The sequence below is a fragment of the Diceros bicornis genome, chromosome 2 (genome assembly GCF_020826845.1).
Source record: "Diceros bicornis minor isolate mBicDic1 chromosome 2, mDicBic1.mat.cur, whole genome shotgun sequence".
In the NCBI taxonomy this organism is placed as follows: Eukaryota; Metazoa; Chordata; class Mammalia; order Perissodactyla; family Rhinocerotidae; genus Diceros; species Diceros bicornis.
Window position 1 is genome coordinate 23,007,096 of NC_080741.1, and position 12,756 is coordinate 23,019,851.

A 12,756-nucleotide genomic window follows, 5' to 3' on the forward strand; every position below is an offset into this window, starting at 1 on the left:
TTAGCTTTGTAAGACTGAGGCAAAAGTAGAGAGGGAGGATGGACACATAGCAGTCTTTATTTGATGGACGGGGATATTAAAGTGTAGAAGGAAAGTGGCTTGGCCAAAGGAACCCAGAGAGTTCTGAGCACTATGACAGGAGTCTCCTCACTCTTTGGGCTGTATACAGGCCACAGATTGGGATCATGACCTTGTAGGAAAATATGTCCAGGATTCTGAACAGAAAGCTCTGCCTAAAGTTTGGAAAATGGACCCCTAGGCCTGATTCCAGGTCTGTAGTATGATTCAGATCCTGACCAGAACAAAGAGCAAATTTTAACACCAGCTGAGGCTTTTTTTTTTTTATTCAATATTAAGAAACAGAAAATAATCATCCCCTTTCCTGCCAAGCATGGCAGTGCGAAGACCAGCCAAGGCCACCTTTCTTGAAAACACATGATCTGCTTTTCAAGGGGAAGAAGAAAGCGCCAGGAATAGACAATTGTTCTGAAACACTGGCTGACTTTTGAATATTCATGACTATTCTGATGCAAATGAAGATTTCAAATTGAGCTGTTTTTGCAGAGGTGCTGTTGGAAATATACACGCTTATGAAATTGCTTTTCTAGTTCCGCAGATCCCCAAGAACGACTTCCTTTGCTTATTTATGATTCTCCTAGAAGGTTTCCCAGGTGTCAGCCTTGGGCTGGAGTTTCAGCTGGTTTCTTTTCACCAAAAACCCGGTTTAGCCTAACCCACAACGAAAGCCTGGCTTTGTTTGATTGGAGTTGAGCCGGGTCTGATAGGCCCTCCTTGTTCTGCCAGCGGCCAAAGAGCCTTATCACACATCAGATTGTTTTTCCTTTGAGGTTACCTCAAACCAAAGCTCACTGTTCCCTGAAGAACAAAGAGAGAGTGAGAACGTTGTGCCAGTGCTGGGGAGCGCTCAGATGGTCAGAGAGTCAGGAGGGCTGCTTGGATTTTGCTGACTTTGCACCAGAAGGGTCTCACCATGATGGGCGCTGAGTGTGGCGTGTGGCTTTGCCAAGTCAAAGGACTTTGAAGAAGACACAGAGACCCCATGGGCTGATGGAGACTTAGAGACCTCCAAAGCGCAGTAAGTGTTTAGTCCCCTCTGGGGGAGCCATGGGACCTCCTTCCCTCTTCAGGTTGGATGCAGGAACAGTGATTGCTGGTCAGGCCCAGGAGGGAGCACAAGAGAGGTGGTTATTGCTGGAGGGAAGAAATGGGTCATTGTGAAGCCAGGGTCAGTTTTTGAAGAGAGAGGGCACTGAGTGCTTTCCAAGGCCGATGAAGCTGCCAGGGAGCTTCCTAGGTCTCTCAGTAGGTGGAGTGAGTCTCTGTGTTTCAGACACCTGCTGGGACAGGGCAGGGAAGCCAGTAGGGTCCCACTGGAGGTGAGGATGCTCTTTCCTAGGCCTTTAATCTGCCTAGGCTCCTTGCACTGCCCCCAGCACCACTCCTCAAAGGTCATGGGCATGGCCTCTGACCTCATTCCTTCAATAGTCCTTGGAAGTATACCTTCTTGCCTGCCAGGCCTCCACCTACAAATACTCCACGGGTCACTCTTTCCCTGTACCTGTGGAGAGGACCCTGACTCATGTTTATTCAATGAGTACTGTACTTATTATGCGCCAGGCCCTGTGCTAGGCTGGGGACATAACGGTGAATTCAACATGAGCTCAGTGCTTTTGGTCCATGGATCTAAACTTGTTTCCTACCCCCAACCTGTCTCTCTGTCCCATGATTATTCTCACCACCATATCTCTTCCCAGGGTGTTTTTGTTACTTAGAGTGCCCTCTCCTCTCAGCTCCAATTTTGCAAAACCCATATTTACGTCCGAGGCATGCAAGAGTTGCCTTTTCCATTCAGGCTCCCCTGGTTTTCCCTTTCCCTCTCAATTTCTGTAACATATCCATTCCGTATAATTTAGCATATAATTTTAAATGGCCCTACTTTGTCTAGTGACTATTTTGGATGTGTGCACTAGTCTTCTTTGAAGATTGGAATCATAGTCAACCTTGCACTGAATCTCTTCTTAACCTTCCATTCCTACCTCCACACTCAGCACACAACAGAGCACATACTAAATGTCCAATAAATACTGTTGGTTATTAGAGTCAGAATGGCTCCGGAGAGCCCCCCAGTAGGAGTGGAGATGGGTAGGTGGTGGGAGGGTGAGGAGCCTGTCTATAGCCCAGGCTTCTGGTCAAGTAGAGCAGCTGTGTCCTTGAAGTAGACTCTGAATATGACACGAGGAAAGCTATCAGCAATTCATAACTTGAAGGTAGATAACATATTTATATAGAGAGTAGATCTTATTCATTTGCTTCCAGATCAAGGAAAGTTTCTATTCCATAAAAAAACTCTTAATAATCATCAAAGGTAACCCTCAGGTGACCTTTTGCAAATTACTTAACCTTTCTGAGCTTCACTTTCCTCATCTACAAAATGGAAATAATAGCAACACCCACCTAATAGGGCTGTTGGGAGGATTAAATTAGATGCACACAAACCATTTAGCCCAGAATCTAGAAAAGAGTAAATAGTCAACTAATTGCTATCGTACTTAATATCATTGTTATTGTCTCGTTAAAGCAGTATTTCTCAAAGTCTGAGAAGTGGGTTATTTAGTGGTATGTAAGATAGTTTTAGGTGGTACATTCATGATTTTTTAAAAATTTCAATGTGTGCTAGGAAAAATATTATTTTACCACATTTATGATTTCATGGATATTATTTCTATTTATTTATTACTGCATAACATGCCATCCTTAAACTTAGTGGCTTTAAACAACAATGATTTATTATTTCTTTTGATTTGTGATCTGGGCTAAGCTCAGCAGGTCGGTTCTGCTCTTCTTCACTCACACGCCTGGCACCTGGACTGGGATGGCTGGGAACAGTTGAGGCTGATGGGATCTCTCTCCTTTTATATGGTCTCTTCAGCCAGGCAGCTGGACTTCTTTACACGGTGGCACAGGGCTCCGAGAGCAAGGGTTCCAAAAGGACAAGTCCCCTTGTGCAAGTGCTTATCGTCTCTGCTTGCGTCATACTTGCTAATGTCCCATTGGCCAAAGCAAGTCACATGGCCAAGTCCAGAGTCAGTGTGGGAGGGATTGCCCAAGGGTGTGACTACTGGAAGATATGGTCCATTGGGGGCCACCAATGAAGTAATCTTCCACAGTCATAATTACCCAAGGCCTCATAGCTAGTAAGTAACAAAGCTAGAATCTGGAGCAGTCTGGCTCCAGAATCTGTGGTCTTATCCACCAGACAAACCTCCTCAAGCAGAATGTTTCTGTGATCTATCCCCAAACTTAGTGACCTAAAGCAACAAGCATCTTATGTTCATTAATTTTGTGTGTCATGAATTCAGATAGGTCACAGCAAAGAGGTGCTCACCTGTACTTCACCATGTCTAAGGCCTTGCTGGGATGACTCAAATCGCTGAGGGCTGGCTGAGATGGTTCAACCGGATGCACATGTCTGGGGTCATGGTCCTAACTGTCTGCTAGGTTCTTCACTTCTCCCCCTGACGACCTCCCCATGTGACTAACTTCTAGGCTTCTTCATAGCATGGTGGTCTCAAGGTAGTCGGATTTCTTACCTAGTTGCTGGCTTCTCTTCAGAAAGCAAGATAGAAGCTGCCAGGCCTCTTAGAGGCTAGGCTCAGAACTGAAACTGCTTCACCTCTGCCACACTATATTGATCAAAGAAAGTCACAGGCCAGGCCAGATTCAAGAGAAGGAGAAATGGACTCTGTCTCTTATGAGATAAGCAACATGAATGTGCAGTGAGGGAAGGAATTGCTGGAGGCCGTATTTGGAGACTTTCTACCACAGTATATTTAAAGTCTAAAATACTTAGCACTAATTTAAGGTTTTGTTTTTTAAATGGACTATGTTTTTAGAGCAGTTTTAGGTTCACAGCAAAATTAAGAGCAAGGTACAGAGATTTTCCATATACTTCCTGCCCCCCGCAATGCATAGCCTTATGCATTAATTGTAACATTTGTTACAATTGATGAACCTACATTGACACATCATAATCCCTCAAAGACCATAGTTTACATTAGGATTCACTTTTGGTGTACATTCTATGGGTTTGGACAAATGAGTAATGACGCATATCCTTCATTATAGTATCATGCACAGTATTTTCTCTGTCCTATAAATCCTCCATGCTCTGCCTATTTATCCCTTCCTGACCCTAATCCCTGGCAGTCACTGATCGTTTTACTGTCTTCATAGTTTTTCCTTTTCTAGAATGTCATATAGTTGGAATCATACAGTATGTAGCCTTTTCAGACTGACTTCTTTCACTTAATAATATGCATTTAAGTTTCCTCCACATCTTTTCATGGCTGATAGCTCATTTCCTTTTAGCAGCAAATAATATTCCACTGTCTGGATGTACCACAGTTTATTTATCCACTCACCTGCTGAAGACATCGTGGTTGCTTCCAAGGTTTGGCAATTATGAATAAAGCTGCTATAAATATCTGTGTGCAGGTTTTCGTGTGGACATAAGTTTTCAACTCCTTTGGGTAAATAACAAGGAGCACAATTGCTGAATGGAATTTGTTTTAAAGTTAGTCAATCTGAAGAAAAACATTAACTAAATGGTATTAGATGGAACCATATGAAATTTCTGATTTTGTGGATCACGCCCAAATATTGGTAATTTTGTGTGGTTTAACCTAACAGCACAGTGGTCCTAGAATATGGCAAAGGTTTCCATTGTGATATGCAAATAACTGAAGTTTTGGAAACATCTTTCAATTGAAATATTTATCTTCCGGTGACTTTCATTTCTTCACATCTTTGTTTGACCCAAACATGGAAACTTCTTATTTGGACAGTTTATTTTGTTGTTGGTGGTGGTGGTTTGGAAAAGGGTTGATGTGGGCTACAATGTGTCAGGTGCCTATTGAACATACTCATTCATCAAAATGTCCGTGGCCCAAGGGACAACAAACTTCCCAGGTTTGCTGCAAATCAGACACCTGAGGTACCTGACAGGCCCTTTGATCTTCCTGGGGAGAACACCTTTGATTATTTTTGATTCCCAATAGCAACAGTATTTTTCATGTTATCAGATATATCATCAGAAGCCCCATTAGCTTGGTGGGACATTAAGACCATTTTCTGGCAGGAGCTGGTGCAAGAAATCGGAAAATGAATCATTGGAACGTTTGGCTAGACAGAGTGTACATCTGAAGAGATTGTTTTCCAAAACAAACTGCCCAACAATTAGAGAGACTTTGTGTTAGGCTAGGTTCTGATGATGAATCAGAACTTCAGAGATGTTGAGGGTCTGATTTAGACACTTTACACGATTTTATTTTGTATTTAGTCTTTGCCAGATAAAAAAACAATTTTTTTCCCCATCACCACCCTGGTTGTTTTTCAGCCTGGCAGTCCACTGTAGTGGAAAGATTGTAACCAGTTTGGGTAATGTTGCCCTGTGGCTCTCCAATAAAAATATTCCAATGTTGTCTGAAGGTTTGGAATTGCTAAAATAATTTTAGGGCTCCTTTCTTTCATCTCAACTCTTTCTGAGTGAAATTTGTAGGAGAAAATTTTTGTTCAAAAATAGTATCCAAAAGATTTAAATATTCCAGATAGAGTCAGCACCAAGTCCAAAGAACAAAACAAAACAAAAAACCTCAAACCGTTTTCCAAGAGGATTTCCCAAAGGAACGTTTCAAAAGGTCTAGATATATCCAAGATGGCTTAAGTCAGACGCCTCCCTTAAGCCTCAATAAATGTACTTCCCTTGCATTCTCAGTAGCTTCTCAAGTTATTTTAGCTGCTCAGCCCTGACAGTTAAATAAAAACTTGATAATAGAAGAGGTTTCGTTATGTGTGTGTGAAGTATTTTCTTCAGCTACTCAGTAAATGGCAAACTAGAAGGTGTTCAGAGGCCCAGAACAATAACGTCAAAACTAATTCAATCCCTCACAGATCAAGGCTTGTGACCAGGGCTCTAGCCTTTGTCAGACAAACAGATGCATAGCACTTCCGTGAGCATCTTTTCTGCACATAAAATCACACCTTAAAATAAGTGGGCATTGATTTCTCTTGCGCCTAGCTGTGTTTATCTTGGGTTCTTCCTCGGGGGATAATGCAGAACCAGTGTTGCCCTTGCCTGCCCAGCAACTCTAACACACCTCTTTCTTCTGCAGCATATCAATAGCACATGCCAGGATCACGCTTTATTACACGCTTATTACTCCAGTAGTGATAGGTTGAATTCTAATATCACATTATTTTTCTCTTATTTGAAGAAAGAAATCAAAATATCAGTGTGTTCATTTAAGGATCATCTTTTCAGGCACGTAAATTTATATTTAAATTTTGGTCCAGTTATTCTCAATTTTCCTCATTCTTGATACAAGTTAAATAGAGATGATAGATTTGATTCCTTTGGACCATCAAAATGGTCTTAGTTTAACAAATTCTTCATTTAACAAAATCTTCATTCAGGGTGTCTACATATATATTCATTTAATATAACCAAAGCAAGAGTATGCAGAATAATAATAACAATAATGCTTCCTCAGAAATTGCATGACAAATTTTTTTCCAATTACTGGCAAGTAGAACCAAAATCGCCTAGTGAACAATGGTTTTTCTCTGTCATAGGCTTAATTGCCGAATCTTAAAAACCTAACAAAGAAAAGTTTCTGTAATTTCTTATTATAAACATATATGGTGGAGTGACCTTGCATGCTAAATTTCCAATTAAGAGATGCAAATAATAGTCACATCATGTTTCACAATACAAGCCATCTGTTCCCAAAGCCCTCAGGTTACCCTTCACTTCAAGAAACAGTTAAGTGAAAGAAAGAGTCTAAAGTAAATTTTAGGTTTTATAGCCAGTATTGGATTAGAAACCATAGCATATATATTTTAATGGATAGAATTTTATTACTTTAAAATTATTTTACTGCTTTTAAAAAATGATCGCAAAAAGTTCTTTGTTTAATATTCTGAAATCGTAAAGTAAAAAGCAAGAGTACTCTATAATTTCTCCATCCCCACACCCACTCAGAGATAGCCACTTTAGCCTCCTCAGCATATATCATATTTGTTATCCTTTTGTGTTTCTTATGGGAATTTATTGTTTATCTCCTTTGCTCATTTGAAAAGACAAATTGTACTTTTTTCTTATTGATTTCTAAGAGCTCTTTATATGTAATAATTAACCGTATTAGATTTGTAGGTGAGAGTGAGACTGAATGTTGTGAGCAGTAAACAAGATTTGTGTAAACAGAAATAGGAATAAGTCCTCTACTAAGCAGTATCTTTTGTGTAAGGTGCTTTATGTATGCTACTTTTATAGAGCAGTTTGCCCTCATTGTTTGGGAATGCCCCTTCCAAAGACTGGATACAGTGATTACATTTCATCGACATCTTGGCTCAGTTGTTTTGGGGCAATAAGGTTTAGAGTTGGAAGCTGTTCCCCAGCAGAAATCGCCTGCATGGCTATATGTGTACTTTACAAAAATGCCTGCTCCCCTATCAAGGAGGTGGAGCCTAACTCCCCATCTCTTACGTGTGGGCAGCACATAGTGACTTCCTTCCAAAGAGTACACTATGGAAAGTGGGGAAATGAACTTTCTGTGGAGAAACATGGGAATCACTGCCTCAGCCATGCGATTAAGTTTTCTATCAGTAGTGATAAGTCATGTTGATAGTATACACCCTTGATATGATGTGATGAGAATGGTGCTTTATTTCTATGGTCTTCCTCCCCAAAACTGACAACCGTAGTCTAACCATGACAGCAGACAAACACAAATTGAGAGACATTCTATAAAATGCTCCTCAAAACATCATGGTCATCAAAAACAAGAAAATCTGAGAAATTGTCACAGGACAGTTTCATGTCAGGAGTATAAGGAAATGTGACTGCTGAATGTAATGTGGTATCCTGGATGGGACCCTGGGACAGAAAGAGGGCATAGGTAAAAATGAAGGAAATAAAAATGAAATATGGGGTTTAGGTAATAATAATTAATCATTATTGGCTCATTAGTTGTGACAAATGAACCATAGTAATATAAGATGCTAATAATAGAGGAAACTGGGTGTGGGCTATATGAGAACTCTCTGTACTATCCTTGCAAATTTCCTTTAAATCTAAAACTATTCTAAAATAAAAAGTTTGTTGAGAAAAAATGAATGGCAAATATTTGAATTGGACCATTTCCCCAATGTAGCCATAAAATTCTCACCTGAATTGGACTGGCTGTGACTACAGCACTCCCTAGACATTGAACCTTATTAGGCTAAGAACAGCCACAACAAAACAGAATCTAACTTGGGGTGATTTTCCGGGGAGGTTGAGCTTAGCAGTCTTTAGGGCTGTATGTCCAGACCAATAAAAATACTGAGCTGGGAGAAACCATAGAGCTGACTCTATTGAACCATTTCATTTTACAGATGAAGAAACTGAGGCCCAGAGAGAACTGTAAAGGGTACTTGATGTGGGATTGTGGGCATGGAACTGTCCACCACAGCTGCACTGAAGTCAGATGGAATGAGGGCCTTTGACATGCTGCATGACAGCATCTGCTATACCATGGCACATTCTAGAACAATGCTATCCAATACAGTAACCACTAGTCACATTTAAATTAATTAAAATTAAAAATTCAGAGTCTCAGTCACACTAGCCACATTCCAAGTGTTTAATAACCACATACGGGTAGTGGCTATTGTATTGGACAGAGTAGATATAGAACATTTCCATCCTTGCAGAAAGTGTTATTGAGTTATTCTAGAGGATAGCTTCCTGGGTCTCTTTAGTTCTGTAGGTCTCTGACGAACTTGTATGGACTGAATATCCATATTGCTCTGCTGCAATAACAAATAACCCCCAAGCTTTGATGGCTTCAAACAAGAAAGGTTTATTTCTTACTTGTACTACATGTGCAACACAGCATCCAGGTTGTGAAAGAACTTACCAACTGGAAAACTGTCAATCTCCATGGCAGAAGAGAAGAGAGCTCTGTGGGTCTTCTACCAACAATTAACGCCCCAGACCAGACACGACATGCCGTTTCCATTCATAACTCACTGGCCAGAACCAGTCATGTAATCCCACCTAACCACCATGGAACTGAAATTTCAGAGAGAAAAACTGGCTACCAGGGAGCAGGTCTGCCGACTAGCTCTGCTGACATGATCACATATTCATTACCTACTCATGCATTTATTCAACAGATATTTGAGTATCTGCTGGCTTGGTAGCGAGCCTGGGGATATAGAGATGAACAAGCAGGCGTGATTCTTGCCCTTATGGAGCTTACTTACATTTGCTGGTAAATTACCATTAAGAGAGCAACTACAGTTACGGGGATAAGTATTCTGGTAAGGAAAGAACAAGATGCTTCAGTATCAGCAAAGCAAGCAGTTTTCATGCATATCAATAACTAGAACTGTGAGTATTTGTCGAGTTAAGGAGTCCAGAACAAGCACTCGGATAGGAAAGCGAGGGCCTCTGTTTATTCCTCCCGGCCCCTCCCCTCCATTTGCACCTTTGCTCCATTCCTGAAGGAAGCCCAAGAGAGGTGTTTAGCTAGCCCTGCCAAGTGGTGACCTTGACTCCACAGACCATGGGCAGGTGCCTGGAGTTTGCATGGGAGTTTGCCTACGTGGGCACAGTGGCTCATGCTCACAGGATTCACCACGGCCCTCAGCGCTGGCGTTCCCGGCACAGAGCCTGAGCTGCGCAGCAGGCCTGGGAGCCAGCAGGCCCTTCTTGATTTCTCCCTGAGGAGGTCAAATCGGACCAGCCAAGAGCCCAGGGCCACCCGAGTGAGTTTCCATGGCTGTGAGGGTGGAAGAAGCAGAGAGCTTGGCCAGAAGGTGCCGTTGATGCTTCTTGCTCTCTGCCAGGTTCTCTGTGGGTGTTGGCACCATGCTCTCATCTGCTGACCAGCCTGTCCTCAGAATAGGACATGTGGCTAAATGTTACAGTTCCATTCCTGTCATCTGGTGTAGGGGATTTCTATAAAATGCAAGTTTATCAAATTTCATATTTTAATGATACATCTTTTTCTTTATTTTTTCCTCATTTAAAACCATTCAAAATAGACATGCTAGGAGGCAGCATGTAGGTTCAGTGCATGGACTCTCGGGCCAGAGTTCCTGGGTTTGCATTCCAGCTCTGCCACTGGACAAGTTATTTAACCCTCTGTGCCTCAGTTTCCTCATCTATAAAATGGGGATAAAAATTGTATCTACTTCAAATGGTTGTTGTGAGGATTGCATTGGTTCATAGATGTAAAGTACTTAGAAAAGTGCCGGGCACATAGTAAGCACTTAAATGCGCTGTTATGTTATGATTATCAGTGTTGTCGTCGTTATTATAACTAAGCACCTGCTGAAGTGCTGCAGCAGCACGCTTTTTTTGTGTGAGGGTTGAGGGAGATACAAAGCCAGTCAAGCAGCTGTGGAGCATGGTGATTAAGACAAGGAGTTCTGTGGCCTGGCTTCAAGTCTGGACTCTGTCGCTTATTGGCTGTGTGACTTTGGGTAAGTTATGAAGCTCTCCAGGCTTCATCTGTAAAAGTGGATGACGACTCCTATGGTTTTCTTAGGTCTTGGCTGAGATTCTGCATGTACAGCAGCATTTAGCACCTAGTGAACACTCAGTATGACCTGGCTGTAGGAGGAATTATAGAGAGAGAAGAAGAAACTCAGTGGATGCCAGATGAGAGAAGATAAGCACGTAATAGACGGTTGTGCTTGAGAAGTGGTGGAGCATGGGAGAAATCAAGGGTCCCCGTAAGGAAGCAGGGAGTTCTGAGCGGGTGATCTCAGAAGGTTGCTTGCAGGAGGCATCCTGGAACCTGGGCCTTGAAGGATGGATAGGGATTGATCAGGCAGAGAAGGAGGGAGGAAGCATTCCAGATAGAGGAAGGGAAAGGCCTTGAACTCCAAGCTATCTCATCTTGTTGGGTAGACAATGGGGAGCCATTGAAGGATTTTGAGTTAGAGAGTGACCTGGTCACTGAGGTCAAAGAAGGAAGTGGGAGGGTAACTGTGCAGACCATGGGGCCAAAAATGTATCTCCAATAGAGGAGATAAAAATAATATAGTGACATTTAGAGCACTTACTATTTGCCTAGCACTGTCCACTTGCTTGGATTAATTCATTTTAATCTTCATAGCAATCTCATTGGTTGGGTATTCTTGTTATCCCCAAGTTATCGACAGCACAGAGAGGTTGAGTCACTTGCTCAAGATCACACAGAAAGAAAGCCCAGGTCCAAGATTCAAACCCAGACAACCTGGCTCTGAGCCCATGTTGTGCACCTGCACTTTTTGAGATGCTTGCACTTTTGTGGCCATCAGGGAAGGAGAAGGAGAAACAATATACAGAACTTGAGAAATGTTGCTGCTCCAAAAAGAAATTACAAAATATACTACAAAGCTATAGTAATCAAAACAGCATGGTTATGGCACAAAAACAGACACACAGATCAGTGGAACAGAATTGAAAGCCCAGAAATAAACCCACACATCTAGGACAGTTAATTTTCGACAAGGGAGCCAAGAACATACAATGGAGAAAGGATAGTCTCTTCAATAAGTGGTGCTGGGAAAACTGGACAATCACATGCAAAAGAATGAAAGTAGATCATTATTTTACACCATACACAAAAATTAACTCAAAATGGATTAAAGACTTGAATGTAAGACCTGAAACCATAAAACTCCTAGAAGAAAAATAGGCAGTACACTCTTCAACATTGCTCTTAGCAGTATCTTTTTGTATACCATGTCGCCCCAAGCAAGGGAAACAAAAGAAAAAATAAACAAATGGGAATACATCAAACTAAAAAGCTTCTGCACAGCAAAGGAAACCATCAACAAAACGAAAAGACCACCTAACAAGTGGGAGAAGATATTTGCAAATCATATGTCTGATAAGGGGTTAATATGGAAAATATATAAAGAACTCATACAACCCAACAACAAAAATACAAACAACCCGGGGGCCGGCCCGGTGGCGCAAGCGGTTGAGTGCGCGCGCTCCGCTGCGGCGGCCCGGGGTTCGCTGGTTCGGATCCCGGGCGCGCACCGACGCACTGCTTGGTAAGCCATGCTGTGGCGGCGTCCCATATAAAGTGGAGGAAGATAGGCACAGATGTTAGCCCAGGGCCGTCTTCCTCAGCAAAAAAAGAGGAGGATTGGCGGATGTTAGCTCAGGGCTGATCTCCTCACCAAAAAAAAAAAAAAAAAAAAAAAAAAAAATACAAACAACCCGACTAAGAAATGGGCAAAGGATCTGAACAGACATTTTTCCAAAGAAGATATACAGATGGCCAACAGACACATGAAAAGATGTTCAGCATCACTAATTATTAGGGAAATGCAAATCGAAACTCCAATGAGATATCACCTCACGCCTGTCAGAATGGCTATAATTAATAAGACAAGAAATAACAAGTGTTGGAGAGGATGTGGAGAGAAGGGAACGCTCATAACTGCTGGTGGGAATGTAAACTTGTGCAGACACTATGGAAAACAATATGGAGATTCCTCAAAAAATTAAGAATAGAACTATCACATGATCCAGCTATTCCACTGCTGGGTATTTCTCCAAAGAACATGAAAACACTAACTCAAAAAGATATTTGCACCCCTGTGTTTATTGCAGCGTTATTCACAATAGCCAAGACTTGGAAACAACCTAAGTGCCCATCAATGGATGAATGGATAAAGAAGATGTGG

At 41.8% G+C, this 12,756-nt stretch overlaps 1 protein-coding gene across 1 annotated transcript in view; it reads left to right on the top strand.

Annotated features, from left to right (window-relative positions):
* The first annotated feature begins 374 nt into the window (after positions 1–374).
* The window catches only part of PLCL2 (phospholipase C like 2), a 257,610-nt gene continuing 245,228 nt past the window's right edge, over positions 375–12,756 (top strand). The window contains exon 1 of the mRNA XM_058553648.1: positions 375–1,096. The gene's annotated coding sequence lies outside the window, so the exon portion shown is untranslated. The remainder of the gene's footprint in view (positions 1,097–12,756) is intronic.